Here is a 21,196-nt window from a genome sequence, read left to right as displayed (position 1 = left end):
GGAGCCGGGGCCCGGCGGCGCCCGCAGTGCATGAGAGGGAGAGCGGGGCGGGGGCCGCGGCCCGAGCCACTCGCCTCCCGGCCGGCGGCGGCGCGGGGACCGGCCCGGGGGGCGCCGAGGGGCGGCGAGGCGGTGGCTCCATGTGAGAGGACGCGGCGGCGCACCTGATCCGCCGCCGGGACACCCGCAACCAGGGGGATTCCTCGAGGGCCACCAGTCCGCAGCCCGCCCGGGGCGGGAGGGGGGGCTGGACCCGCCTGCCCCGTTGAAGTCACCCGGCCCCCGGCGGCAGCCCCGGGGCAGGGGGTACAGCGGACCCCCTCCCGCCGGGGGAGGGTGGCTCCGCCTCGCCGACCGCATCGCCCTGCCGGCGGGAAGGCGCGCGCGCCGCGAGCGGAGGGAGAGCCCAGCGGAGCCCGTCCCGAAAAGTGAGTGCGAGCGGGAGGAGCCGCCTTGGGAAGGGGCTGGGTGCCCCGGGGCTGCCGGCGGAGCGGGCAGGGGGCCGGGGCGGGGGACAAGGCGCTGGCCGCTGCCGCTTCCCATGCGGCTCACGTTGCCGGCCGCGCACGGTCTGGTGCCCCGCGGTCCACGCGCCTCTCCCGCCCGCCGTGGAGACGGGGCGAGGGAGGCTCCGCCGCGGCCCCCGGGGAGGGCCAAGGTCTCCTCCGCAAGTTCTGCCGCCCGCTTTGTCCCGGGAGCGGCGGCCCCCGCGAACAAAGGCGGCGGGCGGGCGGCCGGAGGGCTCAGACCCCTTCGTCCCGTCCCCGCCCGGGGAGCCGAGCGGAACTGCCGCGGCAGAAAGTTGTGCAAGGCTGGGAGCGGAGCGCACGGCCGCGGTGCTGTGAGCCCCGAGGCTTTCAAACATCCCCCACCCCGCTCCCCCGTTTTCCTTCTTTTCTCTATAGGGTTGAGTGGCTCCTAACAGACCCCGCGGCTGCCTCCTGCCCGCTCATTTACATAACACTTGGGTGGAAAATGCAGCTCTTCTTGTCGCGGAAAAACGTTATTAAAGAGTTGCTTAGTTTCCATGTAAAGTATTTTTAATGCGTTTTAAAAGCCAGGAGTAGTTTTGGCTCTTCCTGTTTATCGGAGTAGCTGCTGCTTCACGAGGCACGAGCAAGTGCTCTTGCTCTTACTCCAGACCTTACTCCGTGACTGGGGAACGAAGGGTCTCGTTTGGGAATGGGACTCTCTTTGCTTGGGTTCTGTTTTGCTTTGCTTTTTAGCATTTCTGCCGCGTGCATAATTTCCCGCTGAGCAAAAACCGTATCAAAACTTAAATTGTTTTAATAGAGTATCTTAACTTCCTCTTAACTGAAAAAAACACCTCAGTAGTTTGTCAGGGAGGAAACAATTGTGTCTGCTAGTGTTAAATTGTACTATTCGGGTGTTAAATTTATACAGTAATTTGTTACATATGAGGAGGATGAACTAAAAAATGAAGGGAGTAGGTTGAATGTCGTTTATTTGATGAGACAGTGTTCAGACAGAGATCCAGAAACTGTAACTCTGTGTGGAAATTGTTGTTTGCATGAGTCTTCTCCACATTTTCCTGGAAGGAGTCTAGAAAGACTTTGAAGGGGAAGGTTGTAGGATTTGTCTGGTTTTTCATTAAAAGAAGAGTGTACAGCTTGTGAACATCCTGTGGGCCAGTTGCTAGGCGCCTGCTCTCCTGTGCTTTCTTTAACAGATGCAATTGAAAGCAGAGGAAAATAAAACGTAGCAGAAATGTACACAGTTGGTGAAGCTCTAAAATACATGGGTGTGAACAGAAGGCCATATTCCAGAATTCCAGCTATGGATGCTTGCTCTGTCCTTCAGTTTGTGCTACACTTTTGAGAGCAGTTACTGCCTGTTTCCCAGTTGTGTAGTTGTACATTCCACTGAGAAGGAGACAGCTCTGAAAACTCGGGAAAACCTAGACATTGGTAGGAATTTTAAAGGTAGGCAGGGCACCTGATCTTTCACAGTTTCATTTTGAGACCAAGTTTGAAGGTAAGAACATTCATTTTCTTTAGTCTGAAGTATCTCCCTATCTTAAGCTTTCTCTCATCACTGCTGTTTTAAAAAGGGGTGTAAAAGAAGTTGAACTCTCGATTTGGTTCCCTCCTAGCTTTTCTTGATTGCAGAACTCAAAGGTTAGGAAAGGAAGGTGCATTCTCTTCAGGACACAGTGTTAAGGAGATGGTCAATTCTATGCTGTATTTAATATCTACAGGAGCTAAATGACATGATGTCCTTTTTTCATGTGGTGATTACATTTGTTTTAAGGCACTTCCTAGTCCCAAACTTAAATCTTCCCCTTCTCCATCATTATCCAGTTGTTAATGGCAGCCCAGTTCTGTCACTTGATGGCAATTATGCATTCTTGTTGGTGTTCCAGGTTCATAAATATCTCAAAAAGATCTATCACTTCATGTTTTTGAAATTATTTTTGTCAAGGTTTAGATTTTTCCTCCTATTGCAGTTTATATCTAATCAGTGTAGGTCCTTTGTTCAAGCTGAATAGTTTACTAGTACAACGGTGTCTGTTTGGAAACAAATGTTTATCAGAAAGTATATAATTTTCATTTCCATTAACTGTTAGGAAAGATTTTACAATAAATAGCTTTTCAGTTTAGGGAGAGAATTCTTTTTTATCTTTAGACTGAGACTGACAAATTAACTTTACTTCCCTTTGTTATGTACGCACATGGTATTTTGCAAAAGTTCTGTTAATTACTTCAATGGAATTTGTTGTCTCTGAATCAATAAAAGAAAGGAATGGTGCGTGATGATTTAGGCCAGGCGATGTTATTAAATAGAGAGGAATGCTACTCTTCTGTCTCTTTGAAGTAAACAGAGTTTTTAAAATTCAGGCTGTATTTAATGAACATGTTTAATCTTCTGAATCTTTTTGTGAAGAGCACATGCTTGTTAACTGACTATATGTACATTACATTTGAAATAGAAGTAGCAGAAAGACCTTGCCTGCAGACCTGCTTCAGCCTTGTTGTATGTGGACTGTGTATGTCAGGTAATTCTGGAAAGACACGATAAACATTGTGGGTAATTGCTCATGAAAATGCTCTTCCACAGCAAGGTATTGTGCTTTAGTGAATTTGTGGAAACTGATGGATGGTTCAGTACTGAAATGCTGTATCTATTCACGGGATAGACAAAATCTGTTTACCTGGATCACTGCTATGGACATCAAGATAGTCTCTCGTGACAGCAAAGGCTACAAAAGATTTCAGGTATTTGTCTGATGAAGACCTAGAACCATGGAGGCATGGAAGCTGACTTATTGTCGACAAACTTACTGGTCTTGCTTTGTGGTGGTTACTACTCAGGCTCTTCTGGCTAAATCAAACAAGGACAGTTTAGCCCAGTCTCCTGTGTGTCTTAGTGGTCAGCAGTGGGTGTCTGCAAAAGACTGTAGGCAGCACTAGGTGCTTACAGGTCCCCGTCCTAGAACACCCTTCCAGTTGCTATCAGTGTGTACTTTAGGGCTGTGTCATTTCTGTACATTTGGCAACCCTTAGTGGCTTCCTCTTGGGTGAACGTGTTTGGTGGCTTTGAGGGAGGAGTGGACAAGTCCTTGTTTTGAAGCGACTGGTTTTGAATAAACATGTCAGGTATATCGGGTACCTTATTCCGATGTTAGGAGGGAGGAGGAATATTAAATCCCTGTCCACTGCTCACCTGTCACAGTTTTGCGTTTAATTGAAAATGAAATGTGGTTCTCCATCTTTCACTTTATAAAGATTATTGGTGAAATAATAAAGTAATCAATTTTTGGCTCCCTTCTCTGTTCAGCCAACATCAATAAATAAATATAACAGCTTGATTAGGCTCTTACTTAAGTCTTAGAGTACACATTTGCTTTTTTTCTTTGAGAACTTTGCATAAGCAAAATGTTTTTTGGCTGTAACGAATGCGAGAGGCATTGTGGCTCACTTGTGAGGGGTCATTTCTTGGGCAGGAAGAGGGAATGGGAGCAATTAAACTGTTGTAATGTTGTGAATCCTGCCTAGGTCTTTCCACCAGTGGTTCTTGCCAGCTACTCCAGTGTTTGTCCTGTATCAGTGCATACACTGCAGTCAGGTACTTTCAAATAGATCCTTGATGGGTTTTTTTGTTAGTAATGTGAACATGATTTATGTCTGTAAGGTCAAGTACTTCAAAAGTAAGGAATGTCAAAGGAACTACTGCATTCAGTCTTGTTCATGCTCACTATAGCAAAAAATATGTTTTCATCTCCTCAAGACTGCTCTCATTTTTGCTAAGTAGACAGATCTGTGTAATTCAGTAGCTCTTCTCTATTTTGTTTTCTCGGTGTCCTCTGAAATAATTGCAGTTATTTTTACAAGGGTGAAACAATGCAATTTTTTCTATAATGTCATGTTTAACCTACCAGCAGACATCTTTTCCCATTTGCTGGGGCAATTGAAGATGTTACCATCAGCTAGAGAATACAACATCCACCGGTGGTTGGTAAGAGGAGGTGTGTGAAATATTGTCCAAAACTAGCTTGCTTAGTTCAGGTGAGCTTTGCCTGAGTCTTAAGCTGGGACAGTTGGCTTTGCTTTGTGCTGGAGGATGAAGAGTGTTGGTGTGTGCTGCTTTGGTGGCACACTTCTGCTGTGATGGTTTTAGTAGCTGTGTGCTCACAGGTAGCTGCAACAGCAAGACTTGTTCTCAAACAGCTCTTTTTTTCCCCAGCCTGAATCCCTTCAGCATGATCCGTGGTGGCTGTTACACTATAAACTAGTAGAATTTGTCTAGTTTTCTGACCAACCACAAATATGGCCATAAAATAGAGAAATGAGGGACGTTTTAATTAAAATATAAAACAACCAAGCAAAAAACCCCAACTAAACAAAAAACTATATGCTGTTTTCAGTTTTGGCTGTAATTTAGAGTTACACCAGTAGGATACATTTTGCAATGCTATTCACCACAGCTTATATTTAAAAAAAGAAAACCAGTTTCCCTTTAATACTCTCTTAAGAGGTTGAGGGCTGTTTGGATTTTTGTAACCCAAATACATTGTTATGAAACTGATTAAGATACTGATGTACCTTAGATGTTTTGTGGGCAGGGGTCATTGGGATGTGGAGGGGAAAGGAATGGGTTTTCTTGAAATTACATGGTCTGTGTTTCTGATGGGTCCATCACACAAGACTGCTTTCTAGCAGCTCCAGTATCGGGGAAGCCTGTTACAGGCGGTGCCTGGCTAAGCTGGCCTAGGTGAATCTAATTTGTCTTGTGACCTGAGACTGGGTGGCTGCTTACAGCAGAGGGACAGCTCTGAGGTAGTTAAGTAATGTGTCCTGTTCAAGGGCTGACTATTCAAAGTTGTCCAAAGTGTGAATGTTTTGAAGTGCTTTTTTGCTTGAAAACCTTTCAGTGGTGTGGATGGCATGACCTGCCTGATACTTCTCTGGAGAAGTAGCACTGGGAAGTCTAGGAACTCTTCAGCATGGGCAGGCTGAGATGAAGTGCACTCAGAGGGTAGAGTGTACTGCTGAACACTTTCTAAGCACAAGATCTGGCTCCTTACTGAGGCAGGAGGGCTGCCCTAGGGTGGAGCTGAGAGGTGTGCATGTGCTGTGGTGAGACCTGGCCTTGTGGAGCTGGAGCTGTGGTGAGTGGGAGGTTAGAGGACGATTGCAGTAAAGTTGCAATGATTTCCTCTTAAACTCTTCATAAACCTCAATCAATGAGTCTTGCCACTCCAGTATCCTGGGCTGTAATAATAAATTAAACCTTTTCCCTTCCAGTTCTCCCTCTTTACACAAGTCTCTCTTTGAAAATAAAAAATCTGAACTGATTCTGAGATAATCATTGTAGTTGTTCCTATGTACCCTTCTCCTATTACTCAGCTTTTTGGTCCAGTGTCAGAGCTTGTTGTTTTCCCTCTTCAGCACTTCACTCTTTAGAAATGTTGCTCTGGATGGCTTGGAATGTGGGAGTTGACCTTTACATGATGCAGGTTACCAGAGACTTCTCCTGTGTGTTTCTGTGGTGGGTTTATCAGAGAACTTAAGGGTGGTAGTGGCGACGCAATTGCATGTGAAGTTTTGGTGGGTCCTTTTGATAGATTGAAGAACTCCTTAATTCGGTCATGCAGAGTCAGAGCTACTCAGCTGTGGCTTTATGTTCTTGTAGGTTGTGGCAACTGCTGTGAATTTCAGAAGGACAGGAACTGCAAACCCTGGGTGTGTGTTGTTGACAGTGTCTACTTAAACTCTGCCCTCTTTGACTGTCATAATGTCCTTACTGCACGCATTAGCTCTGCGTTCCCACAGATGCTGGTGGATACTTTTGGAGCATGTGCTTTTCAGTATAAAGTCTACTATGTTTTCTTAAAGGTGAAACTTTACATTTAGATCTGCTCTAGCATGCAGGATCTGCCTATGCTTATAAGGAGTTAGTTTGCTGTATTGCAAAATTGCTTGTGAAAGGTTATTACTGTCTTTATGTAAAATATGTGATATGCTTTATGGGATAGAATGTGTGTCTATATATCTGCAGTAATGAAAATAGTCACAGTGTTTTCAGAACTGAACAGGCTACTTCAGGACAAGCTACTTGTCTTACTAAATGACTAACAAGCCTGAAGCATCATAAGCCAATGGGGAAGAAAAGGTTTCAAGCTTTTCCCCAAGTTCCCTTATTAGGAGGGTAAGCTGCTCAGTGTGTTCCCTGGCAAGTGCAAGCCTTTTCAGCATTGTAGCATACTTCATGCTTGAGAAGTTGCTCGCTAGCAATTGCAGTAGCTGCAAAATCTAGCATTTCTTTGCTAGACCTGACAGTAGTGGGTACATTGCTTTCATTGACTTCTTCATTCCCTAGTAAGGCTTTAGAATATTCTAAATTCTTTAGTGTTCAAGGCCATAACCATTAAATACCGATAACCAAAACTACAGCTATGGATTCAGACCTCTCTGAGGAAATGTTACTCATCTTTTGTGGCAAATGTGACCCCACACAGCTTGGCATAGTGTTGAATCTCAGTTGAAAACAGGATGTCTTCACCTTTGCTTCACCCTTGTCTATGTCTTTGCTAAGCTGTGTTACTTGTGGCCCTGAGCTTGGGCCAGTAAACCTGCAGCTTGCTATGAGTATCTACTTCTCTTGCTGTTTATGTCTTGTCATTTTGTTTTAATTCATGCAATGATACTCAAAGCAAGAGATGATCTAGCACAACAGAAAAGGGCCCTGAAACTGTGATCCTGGAGATACCCTTGTCTAAGTTATTTTTAATGTTTTTTTCTGAGTTCTGCTGTGGCAGTTTCATCTGCTGTTGCCAGAGCTGATGAGTATGTCTGCAGATCTGTGGCATTTCTCTGAGTGGGTGGATCACTGCAATGACAGGTTACTCTTTTTTTTCTTTACTACAGAGTACAATAGTGACAGTTTTTATAGATCTTGAGGGTATCTTCAGCGTCCTTTAAATCGTGCTAAGGCAAAGTTGCTGTGGTTTTCAGTGGTTTTTTTTTTTTTTTTTAACCAGGAAACTTTTGACACTGTTTCTTTCTCCACATGCGTAAATAGCAGGCCCTATTCTTTCTTTCAGCAGAAATCAATTTAAAATAATCAATTTGTTTGGGGCACCGTGCTTCTCTCCTAACTTGCTATTCACTGCAAGACTTGAGGAAGAGGGAGACAATGATTCAACCTGCTATACTTCATCCACCTGGCCTGTATTTAAACTTGTCTGTGTAGCCAAGATGGGGCAGACGCAAACCTTATGACAAACCTCTGGTGGAAGGGGGCAGTTATATACCTCCATTTTCATGGTGTGTTCATTGTGTTATCTGTGGTAGCAGAGGTTTCTGACCTTGCTGTCTGTGGTCTGAGTAAGAGCTAGACTTGGTCACTGCTTGACTTCCAGCTTGCTGGACTTTGTGTTGCCCTGCACTTGCTCCACACTACCAGCTGTGTGATACATGGCCCTGAAGGGCCACTTGATGTTCATGAACCATTTCAAGAGTAGCATGCAGGCTTTGGTAGCCCCTTAGTAACATGGTAGTCATTCTGTGTTTTCACATTATGTCTTCGGGGGAGTGATTCTATGTGTGAAAGAGGCCCTACTAATAATATCTTAGGGGGGTTCTAATACACAGGTGGCTGAACTTTACATTTTGCAATATTATAATGCAGAAGTGTTTGTTAATAACCTTGGTTATCTCCATAATGGCTGCTTCCTTAGGTTGTCCAGATGTTTAACTTAAATTTGCAAGTTTTGCATACCTGAGTGCACTACAACTGGGGCAGTTCTTAGACATGGCTTGCTGTAGCGAAACAACTTTGACATGCACAGTTACATTTAATTTGTTTCCAGGATGTCCTGTGTTTTCATCCTATCTTCAAGGTCAGGCTGAATGGGGCTTTGAACAACCTGGTATAGGGGAAGGTGTCCCTGCCCATGGCAAAAGGGTTGGAGTTATACGACTTTTAAGATCCAACCCAAACCATTCTTTGATTCTATGATTTCAGGTGTTGTATTGTATTCCCAGCTTTATAGCTTATTGCCATGGTGAATCTGTTGTTATTTGTGCTTTGAACACTGTTATGCTTGAATATTTTGAAATAAAAAAATTCCTGATGTGCTACAGAAAATAGGTGGGCTGATAGTGAAATAACTGAGGGTCAAACTTCAGCTCCACCATTACTGACATTTGGCCTGGTGGGAGCACTAGATAGCACTCAGTGTGACTCAGGAGCACAGGCAGGAGTTTTGTTTGAAGGGTAGAGGTGGGTGTTGTCCCCTGTCATGGGGTGGATGTGTGGCTGTCTAGTGAGGGGAGCTGCATGCTGTGGTTGCTGCCTGCCTATGTAGGAGGTACGTACAGTCATCCCACTCAGCTTGTGGCTGTTTACACGGGCTGTGGGAACCTTTCAAAAGGGTGCTGGGAATGACTGGAAAAACAAAAGCTTCTTTAGTGGCACAAAAGAAATGTTAACGTTTTGGTCCTTCTCATTGCTGTTGTTTGTTTACACTGCAGTGTGGTGGGAACAAAATTGATTGCGTAGGTTAGGCATGACCTAGCAAAGATTAAAAAGGAGAAACTTGCCATTAAACATTTTAGCCTTTCTTCATATGATAATTTCAAACCTCACAGAGGTTGAGATGTTATAGTCACTTGTCCTTTATGGGGTTGTCATTTCATATTGTATTTGAGCTGCTTAGTTGCTACTGAGAGGAATGGCTCCAAACAGCTTCTCCTACCCATATCTCTTCCTGCACTTGCTATTGGTTTAATCGAATTTTTTGTCAAGACTATTCAAATTAATTTTGGTTTTTTATCATTTTAGTTTCCTGAATTTAAGTGAGAAGAGAACTAAAAATAAAATTGAGTTGGCTCAGTGTGATATGGAATGTGCGTTAGAGCTGGCATGGGGGATGCACAGCTGGCAGCGAATCCTTTGGGCACTGGCTGGCCATTAGATCAGCTTAACTGTGCCCTGAAACCTCATGGTTGTGGTTTGATGATCTGCTGAAACCAGTGTGGAGTATGGGCTATAACCAAAAGGGCTGATCTTGTTCCCCCTGTTCCTTCCTCATTTTTGTGGTTGTGCCATCTGCTTCTCAAATCCAGCTGCTTGTGAAGCAACATGAGTGCTGCTGCTGCCTGACTTCTTAGCCTTTTCAGTAAGGAGAGAGTGGTATTGCCCCTTTTAACAGCAAGAGAAATTGAAGTAATCTAAAAATGTTTACAATCCTCATACTAAACTGCAGAAGTATTATGTATCATGCTGTAAACTATATGCGTGATATAAACCACCTTCAGCTACTACTGCCAATTCAGCCTATAAAATAGAGCATGTACTTGATCTTCAAAGGTTTTTGCCTCAAGTTCTCTTCATATCACAGTCATAAGCATGCCAATCTGGCCAAAAGAATCCTTTATTCAGTAGAGCTACATTTAACACAGTGATCAAAGCTGCAATGTACAGAAATATTAGTATTCAAATCTGTAAAACACAAGGGAAACAAATTATTCTGTGAGCAGTGGAGCTAACAAAACCTAGTTTCCTGTGGATTTGTGTCCTCTGCCTGCTGCTGTATCCCATCACTGCAGTAACAGTCCTGATTACTGTCCTATTATCTCCTGTGACCTCCCTTATCACAGTATGTCAGATCCTGCAGCCTGACTATTACACTACTCCCCATATAACCTACCTGCTAGCTGGAGTAAAGGCAGCATGTGCTGTGATGGTTGCAGAGCTATGTGTATGCTTAGTGGCAGCTGCCAAAGAGAGAAAAACATTTGCATTCAAGAATTCTACTGATTGTAGAGCTGAGAGTTTAACTTTTGTAGTATTCTCTCTGCCTCTCAGTTGCCATCTTCAGAAAAGCAGTAGGATTTCATTATAAAGCATGTATATTTTTTATTTCCTTTCAGAATCACTTTTTGGAAAGGTGATTGTGCCACTGAAAAGTTTCACGTATAAAGCTTCAAGTAGTTCACAGTTCTTCTTTACATTCTTTGTGATGCTTTAACCCCAATTTAGTTGAATATATTCTTTTTGTTATAAAAATCCAGTTAAAGTTCTTGGTGGTTTTTTTTCCTGTGCCTTTTCCTCTATATTATTCTGCATCTCTGTTACAATCAACATACCCAAACTTTCTAATGATTTTTTGGCTTCCCCTTTAAGATTCCTGTTACCAAATTTCACCTTTTTAAACTTCTAGTTAACTACATTTCAAACCATTTTTACAGTATGCCTGCCCAGGAGTGCTATATATATACAAAGTGCCTATTTAAAATGCTGTATTCAGTTTGTAATGTACCAATTGTAATATTCTTCAAAATATTTAATACACATCCTAATTTTTTTTTTTTTTTAACTGAGTATTGTTCTTCTATGGACTATCAGGAGTCAACATGTTTCTTTCTGAATCTGCAATTAAGATCCAGGAAGTTGGTGAGTAAAATATTCACCCGGACACACAATACCTTGTTGATTATTTTGTCTGTCATGTATTTCCTATTTTATCTAGCATGGTTAGACTACATGGAATTCTCAAGGTGCCTTCTCTTATCTTAACCTTAATAGCTTTTATATGAATCACTTTTGCCACTTTTTGCTTTCTGGACCATTAGGGAATATGTGTTGCAGTTCTAGTGCAGAACTGTGGCCTTCTGCTGTTAACCCTTTTTTTCTGCAAATTAACAGACACTTACTGCTTTTTCTTTTGATGCTTTATTGCTGGCATCTAAATGCAAATTTTCCCATAACACCAATATTAATTTTACTTAATGGCCTCTTGAGACTTTGAGGGAGGCCTTTTGAAAGTTTTTTTAAGCAATTTCTCCTTAGTTCACTGTTGTTATTATAAAACTCTACTGGCCTAAAAAATCATAGTTTCCTTTCCAGAAACCACTCTGTGTAAATTCTCTGATATCAACCTGCATGTGTTTTACAATCGTATTCTCCAAACAATTGTTTCAGCTAGCTTGCTATGCATGAAAGGCTTATTTGTTTGTAACATGTTAAATCATATTTACTGGCTCTTTCAAATGTAGGTAAGTGCTCTGTTTTCTCATATTCTAATACTAGATATTTTTAGCAGGAGGTGAATATAATTTTTTGTTATTTATAAATATATTTTTTTCTTGTTCCTATGGAATCACTCAGTTCTGATTTCTGCTAGTAAAAAGAGAAAATGCAAAAGTGCCATATTTTCTCCAGCTGAGGTGTTCATGGTTTAGGTTTGTTAGCTCTGTTCTACTCCCTCAAATTGTGTAGTGGAGTGGTGGCAGCTGAGAAACTTACGTGCTCAAGTAGTCTTTCTTAGACTTTGAATGCAGTGTCTAGGAGATGTTGAATTCAGATGGCAGAAACACTGGGAGATGTGTAGTGGAAAGGGAGAAAACAGGCTATAGAGGTCTCCCTAATTAGTGAACAGGCTGATGCCTGTGACATGTTCTTCTATCTATTTTATTTTGTATCAGTTTTCAGAAAGGAAAACAACCTTCAAATAAAACCAAAGTAAGTCATTTAGCTTTTCTCAGGAGCAAAATGCAGCCGGAACTGTTCAGTAGTAGAACCATTCCGTTGCCCAGTAAGCATTTACACAGACACAGTGTCTAGGAGGCAAAGCCATGAAACTGCTGTAGATGTTTTAGTGGAGAATAATCAGTAATGTTATTCCGGTAGAGATATAATTTTGTAACTAATATTTTGATTGAAAGGTCAAGCTCATTAAAACATTTGAGTGTTACATATTTTATCAAGATGGCAGTTTTGGGAGAGGTGTCCAAAAGTTAAAATACTTTTTCTATATTTTAATTAAAATGTTCTGTTTTAAATTGTGTTAAATAGTTTTAAATGTATTCTAGAAGAATTGGCCCACTGGATCACACTGGCAGAACTGGTGTTCTTTCTAGTCTAGTATCCTGTGTCTGACAGCCATCAAAGAGAAAATCTTGTCCAGGAACCCAGAAGTTCCCTAGTTCTTCACATGATCCATCTTAAAAAAAATGTGTAAGTGGATGCATGGGGAACATTGAGAACAAGATAAATTTTAGATGCTTTTCATTTTGTGCTTGTTTTCTGGCTACTTTCAGTTTATGGATCTCTGAGCCAGAGGTTGTTTCTGTTTATTCAGAAATTCTTGAATGATTTCTCTTCTGAGAACTTGTATAATTTCTTCTTGAACTCGTGTAAATTTTTCATCTCCATTGCATCCTTTTGCAACTAATCCTATAGATCTGCTGGCTGTTGCCTGAAGAGTCACTCATGTTTTGAAGGTGGCTCCTCCTAGCTTCCTTAGCTGCTGCCTAGTGTTTCTGTTGCAGGGGGCAAGAACAACTACTATCCTTTGCCTTTCATGTCACTTGCCTCTGGCATAGTCCTTTGAAATGGGGATCATTGTTCCTAAAGAGACCATTTCTTCAGGTCCCAGTTCTTCTATATTTAAGCAGTTTTTGCTGTAAGAGCTCACCTCTGTAAGATGACAGATGCTTCTTCACTACGTGATTTTTCTTGTAGAAATGTAGAGGTGCTGTTTGGGTACCAGTGCTTACTCGTGTTTCATCTTTGAAGTCAACCGTATGAGTGGCAACTGCAGCTGAAATTTATGCTATACTGGGGGGATTTTTGCTGAAGAATTGCTTGACCCTGTGAAAATGATGGGTCCTAAAGTAAGGATGAGGAATTCTCATTTGTGTCTCTAGGAAATGGCAATTCCTGTGTAGTTGTTCCTGTGGTCATCTTTTAATGTGGTTAGAATATCAGCTTAGGAACTCTGAAGTTTCAGTCTACTGATGTTATGGATCATGAAAAAATAAAGAAACACTAGGATCTATCTGAAATGATAAATAGCAAGTTTCCCATGTCAGCATTACAACTGTTGCAACCAGGCAGAGCAAACAAAAATTCAGCTCTTGTAATTGAAATTTTCTTTTGGTCTGTGGTTTTAAGAGTGCATTGTGAACTTCAGTTTTATTATCATGCCATGTGAGCACTTTTGTGAAGAAAAGTAAATTTAATCCTTATTGGTTTTCTGTATGCCTCTAAAGCCTTTATTTAACTGGGTGATTTGTAGGAGACCTATAAGAATAGATTGTGTTTGGGAATAAGAATCTATAAGAATAGATTAGAGTCTATTTCTTAAACACTCCTATAAGTGTATACATTTAAAGAATGTATTATTTATAGAAATATACAGAAGGGTTCTGCAAGCTACAGCTCTAGGTCTTAAGGTGTTAAAGGCATGTAACTTAGAGTGTTTATTTAAAATACTAGTTATTATTTATGTAAGTTATTTAAATAACTTTAATTTTTTTTAAAGCTTTTTTTTTAAGTGTTAAATTGATTGCTATCATGGAGGAAAAATCTGAAGATAGTTGTGAAGCATTTTAACTCAGTGATTAATTTTCTGTTGCCACTAGTGGTGGGCTATCATATTAGTTCTTCTGGAATACAGGTGAAGATAAATGAAATCCAGGTCTGATCCTGCAGTCACTGGAATATACACTTAGATTTGGCTGTAACAATACCTGTAGAAAGCTGTGCTTGCATAATGTTTGCTGCATCAGTAGCTACAAATGTAAATTTGTCAAACTTCTTAGTCATGTACTTTTGTTGCCTCAGAAAAGAACTAATTGTCAGTTTTCCTTTGATAAAAAATTGTTAGTCTAAGCTTCTATTTATTTACTTGTAAGAGCAAGAAGTTAATCTCTGAAGAGTGGGACTTTTCAAGTACGCTTAAGTCATTTAGGAACATAAATTCCATTGACTTTGTACTGTGTGAGGAGTAGAATTGAACTGAAGGAGAGGATTAATTTTGGAAGTTAAGCAAACTGAAAAGTGCAATTGAGCACAAATACCAGGCAGTGTGTAGCATTCTTGATTGATTCTTGTATAAATCTTCTCTGCCTAAATGAATATTAGACTGTAGAATTGTTGGAAGATCTGATCAGGTATGGGCAGGGAGAATTAGCCAAGTGTGACTTTAGAACTTAAATAGGAAAGTTTTGTGTTTAAATTTATTTTTAATTGCTGTTTGAAAGTCATGTGTATCCTCTCTCAAAGAGGATGTAAAAAAACCATTGTGTAACTCTCTTTAGAACTAATGTCTTTGCAATAGTTATTGTCCTGCTGTTCTCTTTGCCAGCGCATGTCAGTGGTACAATAGTGGGTAAAGGGCTCCAAAGTCAAAAAAAACTTTAAGTGAAAACCTTAGAAGATGGTCAAAACTTTACAATTAAATAAAATTATCTGTCTCTTTTTGCTGTGAGTTTTAATAGTCATTTGTTTGCCTCTTGGCTACTCACTGATTAAGTGTTTGCTTGGCAGGATCTAGGAAGTCTGCAAAACTTGTTGTATGACTCGTTTCAGCTATCAGTTGTTTTTCTGTGCCTTATCAGGCTGCTTGACAACTGTTTAATTGAAAAGTTTCGCATGCTATTGAAGTGTTATTGTTAGAATAAGCACTTAATTCCAGAAGGAGAATATAATCTCATGCCTTGATAGTGAGAGTCACAGTGTAGAGGGAGGGATGCTATCGCTGTCCTAGATAGTAGACTTGTTTATTTTATAAATAAAGATTATTTTTTTCTGAATAGCAAAGGATAGAACTTTGTCTGATTGTAAATATCTCTGAGTGGGAACAAATATTTTACTGTCATTCTGTTACAGGAACTTTAACTGAAAATTCAAATGCTATATCCAGTGTAACAAATGGGAATCTTGTTCTGGAGAAGTTGCAGTAATAAGGATGAAACTTGCTTCTTTTGCTTGGGTTTATTGGGCATATTAAAAAAATCCAGTAGTTGAGCTGTGCTTGACAAAAAGATGCAGATGAGAAATGGCAGCAGAAGAATGACTTCAGATTGTTTCTAGGAGGAGGGGTGTTTCACTGTTAAATATGAGTAAGAGTACATTATACTTTCTCCCCTCACATACTGTTTCGCTTTATTTCCTGTGTTAACACATTGTGCAGCTTCGATACTTATATATTGCTGCTGGTAAAATTGTCTTTCACAGGTTCTAAATATAGAGGTTTAGAGGAAATACCTGTCTGGCATTTTTGTCTAGCTGATGGTAATTAGATGGAAAACTGCTTTTTTTTTTTCCCCCTCCCTTTTTGGTGGCCCAGTCTCTAATCACATAATAATGGAGCTACCTGTTAATGAAGCAAGTCTAGAAATTGTGAGTAAGGGAGGAGACTTCATTTTAATGCTTTCAAGGATTACTGGTATTGTGCAGCTAAAGTCAAGGCAAAAATACTGATGTTGCTTGGAGGAAGTTTGTGGCCGCTGTCGTGTTAGTGCTGGTGGTTATTGAGAATAGTTACAAACCCTCTCCTCACAGCAACAGTGAGTGCTGGGGACTCAGATTCAGACTTTGCTTCAGTTTAATTGAAAGCAATGGGTACAAGTGCTAACAGCATTTTTGATCTTTGCTCACTACAGCTCTTCTCATTTTTGTTTGTCAAATCCAAGTGAATCTTTCGATCCAAACCAAGTGCACCCCTTGAATGATTTTGTTCTTTTGTATAACTGTGGTGGTCACTATTACAGCTTGTCAGTGTTCCATAGGAAGCTTTACATAAGCCATTAATATGATGAATTTGAGCTCTTGTCAGGGGGGAATCTCTTCACCAAAAGCCCTAAACGTTTTTGTTGATGAATAGGCAGGAAAGTTCACATCGCACTTGCTGTGTTTTGAAAAGTCAACACAAAGGTATTTTACTATCAGTTCAAGGAAGTGGAGAAGTTAAAAGATTTAAGAACTTTTGAGTTGGTGATTTTTAAGAAAGCATAGTTAAATGCATTCTATGAGGTTTCTGATGTTTCATAGACTAACAAAAGGTTGCTTTATTAGTAGCTTTAATGAACAAATCGCTTTATTGGCTTAGACATACTGGTTGCTTTGTCGGTCTAAACAGCTATGGGTTCTTGTTTCAATTCACCATTGTGCTGGAGTAGAGAAGTGATAGCCACTGACCTTCTGTTAAAGCACAATAAAAAGTTTTTTGTGAAGAAGGAAAGTGTGCAGGGAAAAGAGCAATGCAGTGCTGTGTCTTGAGTTCAGCAACGTAAAAATCAAGGGACCATGTACCTCTCTGTTGCTTTTCTTGCTAGGTGGCTCAGTATAGTGAACCACCTGAAACAAGAAAAGGCAGGACTGACTTTCTGAAGGCTGTTTTTCATGGAACCTGTATGTAAAGAAAGAAGGTATTTATGTTGTAACTGTAAGGAAGCATATTAAGTAGGTACTCATTTAGTTCTGAATTGAAAGTGTATTAGTATTAGTCTTCAAAAAAAATTTTTTGTACTGTTGATTGTCTGACTTGTTTTATTAAGTGATTAACACACATGACTTAACCATAGCCTGTGGCTTAATTAAGTGACCTTATTTTATTTCTTTAATTACTTCCTAATAGTTTATTTAAATGAGCAAATGGCTTTTTTTTCTCCTGGCTGTATGCTTAAGACACAGAAGAAATTTGTTAGATGCTGTAGACTTTTGTTAACGATAATAATTAGCTCTCAAAGTTGATGTCTTTGTAATGAAAGGTTGTTAAATCAGGTGGGATGACATAGCAGTCATTTTTGTAATTATCAGCTTGCTTTAAAAACCTATCATATTGCTTGTTAAAGATGAGCATCTTCCTGTAACTAGAATTATAGTGTTGCAGTTGAAGTGCCAGATTCAGATAGATTTGCCAGATCTATTTACATTATATAACACATGAAGTTATAATCATGATTAAAAGGATTAGAGACTTTCTCTCTAATGAAAGCACTGTATGAAACCAATTTATCCTTCTCTGCAAATACTTCTGTATTAAGGATGGGGCAATACAGTGCAGCATGGATGTTCTGTAGCTGGCTGGTTTCTGATTTGCAGATTTGCACTTGTCATTTGGTGGGAGCAGCTGCTGGAATATACTTTGCACTTTAGTTACACTCTGAATTTTGTTACAAGGTATTGTGTTGTATGCTTGGTGGTTATGGTTGTTGGGTCTAGTTTATAGTAGTAACTCTATTTGTAATACAAATAAAGTCTTTGAATTACTATTTTTGTCATGGAGCAGTTTTGTACCCTGATATGCTCCTAATTCCTCAGGAAAAGCAAGTTTTCCCTGCAACAGTTTGGGAGAAACTGTGACAAGCAGTGAAACTGTCCATGCTTAAATTCATCAAGATTTCATTTTTGAGACACCTGTTGCTATAAACTTGTTTCTGAGATTAGGAATGAGATGGGGTGAGCTTTCATAAGAACATATTGAGGAGAAGCAGCCACACTGAGCATGTGTCCAGATTGTGCATTGCTGATCCTGTTCGGAGTGGACCTGAGTTGCCATCATGCTCTGGTTAACAGCTATAGCTCAACAGTGCTATTAAGAGGAAGTAGCTTTGAACTTTCTTTAGTTTTCTTCTTAATCCTATAGCATCAAAATGTCATTAATGTAGAATTTGCATGGAGGAAACTTAAGAGCAGAAAAAAAGCACATTTTTTCATTTCCCCTTCCTTTGAGGAGCTGGGTAGGATAGTTGATTGCACAGTACGCTGTTTCCTCTTGCCTGGCTCTTCTGGTTACTGCCTTCCCTGCTTTTCCTCTTTCTCTCTGGCCTTTCGGCATATGCTCAGAGGTTTGTTTTGCTCTCTATCACAGTCTTGGTCGTTCCTCTGTGTCTCGTTTTGGCTGCAGTTCTTTTCCTCTACCCCTTTGCTTGTCCAGTTCTGCCCTCCCACCCTTGTTTTACATTTTAATGTTGTTGTAGTTTTATACCTCTCCAAAATACTTTTTTTTCCTTTGTGAGCTTAAAAATTAGTTGAGTCAGCCTGGATTTTTAAAGGAATGGCCCCTTCCACAGGTCATGTTAACACCCCTATCTGACAGATACTCAAAGATGTTCCTCAGCAATTCTGTACTTGCTGATGTGTCTGTACCTCAGTTTCCCAATGTGCAAATTTTGAAGGTTATGTCCTCAATATTGTTTAGACTCAATTAAGGTACCCAAGGATTTTGACAGTATAGCAGTTACTATAAAAGTACTGTAAGAATAGTCAGCATGGCAGCAGTTGACTAAACACAACTCATATAAATTCTTTATGTTCAAAGTATCCTTATGAGTGTTGGAATTGAAGAGGTTGTGGGGCTTCAAATGAAACATTTTAACCCTTCATACTACTATATGGAAACTTGTGTTTTAAGAGCCCACTGTTGGGGAACTGGTTTTGAAGCTGTGTTGATGTTATGACTGCACACCCATCTGTAACTGGAGTACGTGATAGCAATTGATGCCAACTGTACATGTAAGAGAAAACTGGCAATTCTGATGCAGTTTTCATTGGAAAGATAGCTTAAGTAAAGGTAAAGTAATAAAACAAATTGGAGAATTTTAGCTGTCTAGAACTGTGCTGCAGTTAGCTTTTTCATTATACATTTCTTCATCAGTATCAACTTCCTAAACATCAATCTCAATATTGACTGGCAGCCCACAAACTGCATATATTGAAGAAAGAAGATACTATGAACATCTGTTTGTTTTAAAACCAGCAGCCATCTGCAATATACAGTTAAATATGTTCTGTATAGCTCTTAGTTATCACTGCATCTGCAGTAAGGAGAGTGCATTTGATATTCATCTTTCAAAGCATGTACCTCAGAACACCATTCCTCAAGAGAAACAGTAAAAGTTTTGACTGTCAAGCATGAATCGGCTGCAATACAACAAGAAAAATCCCTGTGGTGGCTTAGCATTGTGGCTTGGAATCTATACAGAAAATGATTGAACATTACCAGCTATAGTGGGAAATGGTGTATGGAAGAAATTTCAACACTTTTCCCTAGCTTCCTAATAATCCCCTACTATCAAGATCATGATCCGAGCCAAACTTCTTTAGGTGAATTTGCATCAAATAGTACCAGGCCTTGCAGAGCAGCAAATGCGAAGCTTGCCAATGAATCTTCACCATCCTGTGGTAAATACTTGTTCTCCTCCCCACTAAAATCAACAAAATCTGTGGGTCTTATATGTTCACACACCAGAATGAAATATATTCAATACAGGCCACCAAATGTTGTTATGGGAGTAAAGGGAGGAAAAGTAAATAACTGCTCAGCACCCAAGTGAGCACACATCTACAAATGGAAGAGACCTAACCACTCTATTCTTTTAGGTAAGCAAGGTATCAAGAGAAAATGGGTAGCTGGAGTTTAACCAAGGTGGGCCTAAAGGAACATTCAGAAGACAAATTTGTGTCTTTAAGTATGGGATTGTGTAGACTATCATGGCCTCAAAAAAGGGGTTTCATGAAACTGCTTAAATGTTCCCACTCCTTAAAATCTTCAGTAATTAGTGAGTAGCAGAATGTAAATAGTAGTTGTCTAGTCTGCCCTTCTCAAAAGACAAAGGCTTTTTAAACTTCTGCCATCTTCCTAGAAAAATCTCCGTTTCACAAGTTTTCAGCCTCCTCATATTAATTTACATAGCCCAGATGAAATCAGAACTCATATTCTCAACTTGAAGTTGTTCTGAAGGCTGTTCTCTGTCCTTTTAAAATCTGGAGGTTTTCTGTGCCTAGTCTGTTCAGCTACATCAGTTTGACTAATAGAAGAAGCTTTATAGGTGAGAGCTTCTAATGCTTTACTGGACAAAAATTGTTGTCTTAGAAAACTCAGTTTCACTTAATTTGAGCAAAACATTAACCTGGATGTACAACATTTTGTTTCCCCAGTTTTGGTTCTAGTTCAGCCTTGAGTGAGACTCTGGCTTGTTTGGTTTTCGTAGAGCTTTTGCCTTGCTAATCAGAAGTTATTTTTAACTCATGTAGCTGCCTTTTTCATCAGTCTTTTGGAGGTGGAAATGCAGACAGAGCAGTGGTGTGATGGTTGGAAGAACTGGGGTTTCTATTCCTAGCTTCTGCCACTGACTTTGTCTGAAATTCTCTTATTCAAGAGCATACTGTTCCATTTTATGCATGATACTCTATAAAATGAGAGTACACATCTGTCAGATGTTTTGAGGTCTTTGGGTAAGTGCTGTTCTGAGTGTTTGTTTCAGGGGATCAAAGTTTGTGATGCCAATATAATAATACAGTTTAATTTCTTTGTGATAATGAAGCAGCATCAGTAGTTCACCATTCTGCATTAAAAGGGCAGCCTGTAATTTACATAATAATCTTAAATTAGTGTGTTCTTCAACATACATATAGCTATTAATTGTTTAATGGGAGCAGTGACTTAAAATGAATTGCTAGTAGATTTACTGGACATTAGATGCTTTAAGGAAATAGGTAGTTATATGAATAAAGTGTTTGTGGGAGTGTTTTAGCAGGTGCTAAATTTCTATGCTATTGATGTTGTTCAAAATATATTTAATGAAACATATATATTGTCATCATGTAATGAATGTAATATTCAAGACAGACCCACAAGTTCCAAGTGAGATGTTACTCTGCTTAATGGTACACATCTTATGTTTTCTCATGCTCATGGAAACAGCTTACTGCTATAGTTGCTGCATTAATCCATAATCCAATAAAGGGGATTTATTTGAGGGGTTGAAGGCAGAGAGAAGAAAAAAAAAGTCTCTATAGTGCCCTATGGGCAACAGTTAAGCTAAAAATAAATGGGGCTCTTGAATGGCTCTGTGTTTGACTTTCTCAGTGTTGGAGACATACACATTCAAGTTTCATGGTACTCTGTAAAAACTTTACCAAAATGCTTGATTTTCTG

The 21,196-nt window shown here is 40.1% G+C and overlaps 1 protein-coding gene across 1 annotated transcript in view; it reads left to right on the top strand.

Annotated features, from left to right (window-relative positions):
- The first annotated feature begins 89 nt into the window (after positions 1-89).
- Positions 90-21,196, top strand: part of FBXW7 (F-box and WD repeat domain containing 7) — a 181,400-nt gene continuing 160,293 nt past the window's right edge. Inside the window, exon 1 of the mRNA XM_042049561.1 lies at positions 90-428. The gene's annotated coding sequence lies outside the window, so the exon portion shown is untranslated. The remainder of the gene's footprint in view (positions 429-21,196) is intronic.

Source organism: Corvus kubaryi, unplaced genomic scaffold (assembly GCF_017639235.1).
Source record: "Corvus kubaryi isolate FWS band 111438036 unplaced genomic scaffold, C.kubaryi_AGA036_p1.0 71, whole genome shotgun sequence".
NCBI lineage: Eukaryota > Metazoa > Chordata > Aves > Passeriformes > Corvidae > Corvus > Corvus kubaryi.
This window is presented reverse-complemented; position numbering and strand designations above follow the sequence as displayed.